The sequence below is a fragment of the Tiliqua scincoides genome, chromosome 3 (genome assembly GCF_035046505.1).
Source record: "Tiliqua scincoides isolate rTilSci1 chromosome 3, rTilSci1.hap2, whole genome shotgun sequence".
Taxonomy (NCBI): Eukaryota; Metazoa; Chordata; class Lepidosauria; order Squamata; family Scincidae; genus Tiliqua; species Tiliqua scincoides.
In genome coordinates, this window is record NC_089823.1 from 233,830,870 (window position 1) to 233,838,289 (window position 7,420).

Sequence of the window (7,420 nt, forward strand, 5' to 3'; positions counted from 1 at the left end):
TATCAGAGCTATTCCAGGCAGCTACAGCAACACAGGTGCTCGCTCAGTGCCTGGAACAGTGCCTGTGAATTGCTGCCTGGAACAGTTCCATAAGAACATAAGAAGAGCCCCGCTGGATCAGGCCAAAGGCCCATCTAGTCCAGCTTCCAGTTTCTCACAGTGGCCCACCAGATACCTTAGGGAACAAACATGACAACAAGATCCCTGCATCCTGGTGCCATTCCCTTGCATTTGTCCCTTTGAAAAGCATCTAGGCCAGATGCCATCCTGTGGCAAGGAGTTCCACAGACAAATTACATGCACGTGCCCATTATGGCTTGTAACCTGTGATGCGCTTTTCCTCCATAAAGGACAAATTTATGGAGGAAAAGTGCATCACAGGTTACAAGCCACAAGGTAAACTTGTATACCCTTTTAAAGGCATCTAGGTCAGATGCCATCACCACATCCTGTAGCAAGGAGTTCCACAGACTAATGACACACTGGGCATAGAAATATTTTCTATTCTGAATATTTCTGAGTAAAGAAATTTTTCCCCCCTATTTTCTGGATAAATATTTATCTCCAAAGCTGAGTGGGAGAGGCCACTTACACGGTCCATTGTACTTCCTGCAGTACTTACCGAGCCACTCCTCCTCTGGCTACTCTACTGGGTAGGGACCACCTTGAATACCCAGAACTGCCCCAAGAAACAGCAGCATCCTGGGACAGTGCAGGACAAAAATGGATGCTGCCATGCCAAGGATGCTGGTGTGGCACGTAGGTGGGACTTGTGATTAGATATTACTGGGACTGGCTGGGGAGCAAACATGGGGCTGCAGCCACTGCACCATTCCAGGAAACAAGGTTGGCTTCCAGAGGTTCCTGCTTGGTAAAAAAAATTAGCATCTTTCCCCCCCCTCCCTCGAGTGTTTTTGAAGATGAGGTAATAAATAATAAAAATGCACATGGAATTTGAATATGAATGATAAGAACAGCTGTGTATATCCATTATGAATGAACATAAACACACATGTATAAACTGAGATTTGGGGGGCTTTGGGAAGAATTAGTGTCTTTGTTCCTGGATTTTTTTCCTATCAGAGCTTGAACCGCAGCCAGGAGCCTCAACTCTCCTGCAGCAGACGAAGCCAGGAGCCTCATTTCGCCTTGGCTGCCCGCCACCCAGAATGCTCCTCAACAGCTCGGGGAGACCTAATCCTAACAAATTTGCCTGGAGAAGTGGGCTCTCTGATTACACAGCCTCATCTGAATGTGGGCCAAGGCTAATTTCGGCTACCTCTCTTTCCAAAAAGCACCTTCCCCCCCATCTGCCCCGCCACCACTTCCAATGCCCCCTTCCCCTCCTCCTTGATCCCCCCTCCTCATCCCAGTGGCATAGCTAGAGGGGGTGCAAAGCACTATGTTTTGCAGGGAGCCTCACCCCAGCGTGCAAATGCCCCCCTCCCATTCAGAGCCATTCCGAGAGAGGGGTAGCAAAATCGAGGCATTCGCTCTTAGTGCTTTGTAAAACTTAGCGCTGTGCACGCGCGGTGAGGCTCCCTGCAAAACTTAGCGCTCTGCACGCGCGGTGAGGCTCCCTGCAAAACTTAGCGCTGTACACGCGCGGTGAGGCTCCCTGCAAAATTTAGCGCTGTGCACGCCGAGGTGAGGCTCCCTGCAAAACTTAGCACTGTGCACGCGCGGTGAGGCTCCCTGCAAAACTTAGCGCTGTGCACGCGCGGTGAGGCTCCCTGCAAAACTTAGCGATGTGCACGCCGCGGTGAGGCTCCCTGCAAAACTTAGCGCTGTGCACGCCGCGGTGAGGCTCCCTGCAAAATTTAGCGCTGTGCACGCCGCGGTGAGGCTCCCTGCAAAACTTAGCGCTGTGCACGCCGCAGAGGAGGGTTGGACTAGATGACCTATGAGGTCCCTTGGAATTCTATAATTCTATGCACATTTAGAGCTTGGCATCCTTCGATGAGACTCCCTGCAGCACTTCGTGCCCTGCACACCCCCGGAGATGGACTTTGCGAAAGTCCCTGTGGCTGTCCTGGCCTGCAAGGGCCCCGAGGGCAGAGCCCGCCGGGCAGGGGCTGCTGTGGTGCTGTTGCCTCCGCGCGCCCAGCCGCAGCTGCTCCGAGGCCCCTTCCGCGGCGGAGTGGCTGCCAGGCGTCTCCCCGGCGTCCCTCCCAGTCCCAGGGCCCGCCGCCAGCGCAGCGCAGGAGGGACTGCGGGAGCTTTCCAAGGCTGGCGGGGCGCGCGGTGTGCAGGAAATCAGAGCCTGGTTGGCGGGGGGGGGGGCAGTGTCTGCAAGAGCCATTACTGGAGCCCCGCAGGCTGGTGGGGGGAGCCCCAGGACTGGAGCATCGGTGAACACCGAGGGTGCCAAAGGGACCGACTGGCTGCAGTGGGAGGGGGGCTGGAGGCTCCCCCCAGGCAGCCTTGGGAATTCTAGTTCTGGAGGGGGGGGGGAATTCGGGTCTCCCAAAGACATCCTCCCAGAGTGCCTGCTTTCTGGTCCCTGCCCCCAGCCCAATACCTCCCCTCTCCCTTTTGCCCAATGCCCTGAGCTTCCGCAGTAGGCCTGTTCAAGGCTCGGCCCCCAGAGCTAGCATGCGAGGCGGTAGCATAGCTGGAGGGGGTGCAAAGCACTAAGATGTGCAGAGGGGCTCATCGCCCTCCCCTTTACTGCCATTCCAGGCAGTGGAAGCCAAACAGAGGTGTACATCCAGAAGGCAGACACCTCCCCCCTTTGGAGAGGGGAGGAGTTTGGAACAAATGAACTTCTGCCCACTTTCAGCTCATTAGTCCGCCTGGCTCAAACTCAACTACCTCTAGTAGTGTATCAAACTCCTGCTGAATCCCAGCACCAGCGGGAAGCTAACTAGCAGGTAGCTTGCCTGTGGGGCTGCAGGGTCCCTCCTCCCAGTTCTCCAAGCTGCAGCATTTGGGCAGGGCAGCCACACAGTCCTCTCCAGCATCTCCAGCAGTCTCTGTCCCAGAATTTTGCCAGGCAGGCAGTTTGTTCATTAGCCAGTTTGTTAATCAGCTAGTCCATGAGTCAGTCCACCAGATCATTGTCTCTTCACCAGTCTGTTGGTCAGTCTGCCAAGTTGTCTGTCTGTCTGTCTGTCTAGCACACCCACTGTTAATTAGAGCCCTGGGGTTAACCCTATGTTTCCCAACTGATTTTGAACAAGGGACCACTGTTAGCCCTACACCATATCGCCTCCAGAATCTTCCACGATTCCACTACACTCATCAAATGTGAATTCTTCTGGTGTGAAATAGGACCCACGAACTTGCCCTATTCACAATCAGACTTGTTAGTTCATCACACTGCTGTCACTGCATACCCAGTCCTCAGGCCCATCCTGGAGAAGGACTTACCTGCTCTCCTAGTCCTTTCTCTCAAGGAGTATCCTCCAATTATCAGGCAGATGAGCTTAAACCCCGCCCCTCTACTTTCGGCAATGCCATTTGATTGTGATGACCAGCCTGTATTATATGGGACTGTTCCTTGAAGCACAAGTCCCAGAGAACATCTAGCAAACAGTCCTAAGTCACATGGCTAGAAACTGGGAAGGAGCTCAGGGCATCAGGAGCCTGGATGAGGGCTGCTGTTAATATTAGCTAGCTCGTTGCAACATTTCATTGATGAGTATAGGCTGCAATCTGTACAGCACACACAAATCTGGAAGTTGTATTGAAGTCAGGGGGGCTTACTTCTGAGTAGACATGCATAGGCTTGCACTGAAGGTGGCTTCATAATAATCTTGCCATCATTGTTGTTTCCTGACCTAAAGGACTATTACAGACCCCAGAGTCCTGTTTAGAAATGCCCCGTGTTCATTGGACAGGTAGGAAGGAGTGGAGAGAACATAAGTGTGCTGACTAACAATGGCCCTTGGCCATCTGTGTGTTCACAGTTTGTCAGCAAAGAATAGCACTAGCACAGAGTTCCAAGTCACAGATAGGAACGCAACCCACATTCTTCGCACATAGGCACATGGGGGCAAGCATCATGCATCTGTGCAGAGGAGATAGCTCAAAGGCTTGATCCCACCACCCCTGATTCAGTGACTGTGGCCAGTGAGGGTAATTTCTGCATAGGGTGCAGGTGAGAGGCTATGGGCCACATCTGGACATAATCCCACTTCACCCTTGACTCAGTGACTGTGCCCAGGGAGGGTCATTTCTGCAGGGTGCAGGTGAGAAGCTGTGGGCCACATCTGAGGCAAGGTGCCTTGCTGGGGTAGCTGGTCCTTCATCACATCTTTCTTATTTGCCCAGAAAGAAAATGCAAAGCACTTGGTTTTGCCTTGTAAATGTGTGGCCTGCCTGTTTTCCTGAGCAGATTGCCTCTTGAAATGAACTGGGCATCTGGATGAGAGATTTTTATAGAGATACATATTTGCTCAGCATATGTTTAGAATTGCATATTATACTATAATTTCGTCCTAACGGGTTTGTTTTGCTGCTTTACACTTCTCCCTGCTCAAATCTTTATTGTTTCCTTGACAAAATCAACCTCATTTTGTCTTTTATAGCTGTCCTGACTGTTAGGTTATCAGGGATATGAAGCGGAGGTATCTCAAGAAACAATGGCTCTGAGTACAGAAATGCTGTGGAATTTCTCAAAGGTTACCACTCCGAGATGAAATCTACAATCCCTCGGGATTGCGGAGACAAATTGTAGGAATCTATGATCCTCTTCGCCAGTTATCAGAGCTGGAGGATTCAAATCCAGAACAACAGTTTCACTAGATGTATTTTTTGCCTTTGTGCACAAAAGTGAGCTGCTATAGTGAACATTTGTGCACTAACAGCATAATTCTTTGCACATTTACTTGTAAGTAACTATCAAAGTGTTCAGTGGGGCTCACTTCTGCAGTATATATGGCGCTGACATATGTACATTACATTAAAAACAAAAACGACAATTCCTGCTTGTACAAAAATTAGGTGACAAAAGAACTTTTCTCCCTGGTATGCCAGTTTTCTCATTAAGTAGGGAATATTTTAAGCATAGTAAATATTTAAACATAAAGCCCTTATTGTTAGCATTCCAATGAGGTTCTACCCAATGGCATAGCTAGAGGGGGTGCAAAGCACTAGGTTTTGCAGGGAGCCTCACCACGGTGTGCAAGTGGCCTTCCCCCTCCCCTTTGGAGCCATTCCATGAACACCTCTGTTTTGCTGCCCCTGCCTGGAATGCCTTCAAAGGGATGGGGAGGGGCTGCTTGCATGCCACGGTGGGGCTCCCTGCAAAACCTAGTGCTTTGCACCCCCTCTAACTACACCACTGGTTCTACCTTGAAATTATTCTGACTGCGTAGATTGGCACCAAGGTGCGGTGCACGCATAAGGATGTCTTCATGCGTGTACTCTGTGCTCCCACATGGAGAGATCTGCTGCCTACCTAGAAGCACATGAAGCACCCCCCCATCACTGTTACAAGGGGAATGCTTTCGTGAAGCTCAAGTGCCTTTTCCTGTGACCCTCCCCCCCAATATTATGAGCAAAACCTGAATAGGGGCCAGTATATAGAACTTCCAGATCATGCCCAGAATACCCGATCAACTCTTGAGATATGAAGAAACCCCTTACATGTTGCAAACAAGGCCATTGGGTGCCACAGTGCAGCATGGACTCATACCAATGACATCCCTACCAAACTCCATCACTGAATTTGCCCTGCCCTTGCCATAGGCAAGAATAGTACCCAAATTTTTCTGTCAGGGAGGGAGGGGACTGTTGCTCCAGCCTTAACCCAATTATTAGGAACTGAGCATAATAAAACAATTCAACCTGAGGTCCAACTTGAAAATACAGTAGGTGGCTGTAACGACTGGCAGGAAGACAAAGGATGATGTGAAAGGAGGGTCATAGCCCTATAAAAGATCTGTCCAGAAGGCTACAATTTGGGATTCCATCTTACAATCCCCATCATACTGCATAACAGCACCCCACATTCTCAATCAAAAGACAGCACTCCCAACAAACCCCAAAGGTAGTCCCTGCTGTGGAACTCCTTGCCACAGGATGTGGTGCTGGCGTCTAGCCTAGACGCCTTTAAAAGGGGATTGGACAAGTTTCTGGAGGAAAAATCCATTACGGGGTACAAGCCATGATGTGTATGCGCAACCTCCTGATTTTAGAAATGGGTTATGTCAGAAGGCCAGATGCAAGGGAGGGCACCAGGATGAGGTCTCTTGTTATCTGGTGTGCTCCCTGGGGCATTTGGTGGGCCGCTGTGAGATACAGGAAGCTGGACTAGATGGCCCTATGGCCTGATCCAGTGGGGCTGTTCTTATGTTCTTATGCTGTCCTACTGACCTTCACCTGTCCTACCATAATCTCCTCTCCCTTCTCCCACTGATCCCTTCTCCCGGCTCTTCCCTGCTTCCTTTTCCTTGCAATGCCAAGCCTAGTCAACCAACTCCAGAACCACCTGCATCCTTCATTGCGCCTTCCCCCACTGAACCAGAGAAATTTCTCTCTGACGCTAACTTGCTTGTTGAAAACCACATTGCCCCTTTCCCCCCAATAAGTCATTGCAGCCAAAATAAAGCTGACATAAAGCTGAAACCACAACAAGTTGAAATCACCCCAAGTCATAACTGGAGCACATTTGGCTGGTTCTTTCTTCCCCACCCACTCGACCCTCTCTTTGCTTTGGCTATCCCTGGTTATTGACCCAGAGCCTAACTCAACTGAAGAATTTGAAGCCAAGCAACACCGGGCTCCGGAAACCAACTTGGCACAGTAGATTGGGATAGGTAATCATGGCCACTGAATTGGCAACCTTCAGTCTCGAAAGACTATGGTATAAGCCTACAGCACCCGGTATTCCCAGGTGGTCTCCCATCCAAGTACTAACCAGGGCTGACCCTGCTTAGCTTCCGAGACCAGACAAGGTCGGGCATGTGCAGGGTAACAGTTGCTGCCAGCGGCTCCTCCAAACAATTTTGTATTTCTTCTGCACAGTACATGGACGCTGTGGTCTTTTCTCTCCCTGTTATTTAATGTTTACAGCTTTCCTCTTTCTATTTTTCAACCACCATAGGTGAGAGTCCAGAGAATTAGCCTCCGGACTCTTTAGAATGCTGATCCTTAATCCCACAAGACTTCTTCTGACCATACGAAATTTGTCTGTACTGAATGACCAGCCTTTGTCTGTACAGAAGAGAAAACCTTCTCCATCTCAGAGGGATTGAGACCCAGGTTAGGAGTCCGTGTAGCAGACAGCAAGGGCCCTGGTTGCGGGTGAATAGTGAGGTCATCTAGAGCCAGCCTCCTCCCTGATGGTCTCCCAATCTCCAACTCTTGCATGCATGAAGTCATCAATACACCCTTGCACCTTGGCCATGCTTTCCATTTCTTTGCACCTTGCACCTCTTCAGTAGCATAGTTACAGGGGGGTAGCACAGTATTG

At 50.4% G+C, this 7,420-nt stretch overlaps 1 pseudogene; it reads right to left on the reverse strand.

Moving 5' to 3' along the window:
• Positions 1-6,816: 6,816 nt before the first annotated feature.
• On the reverse strand, positions 6,817-6,936 carry LOC136647226 (5S ribosomal RNA; annotated as a pseudogene).
• Positions 6,937-7,420: the final 484 nt, after the last annotated feature.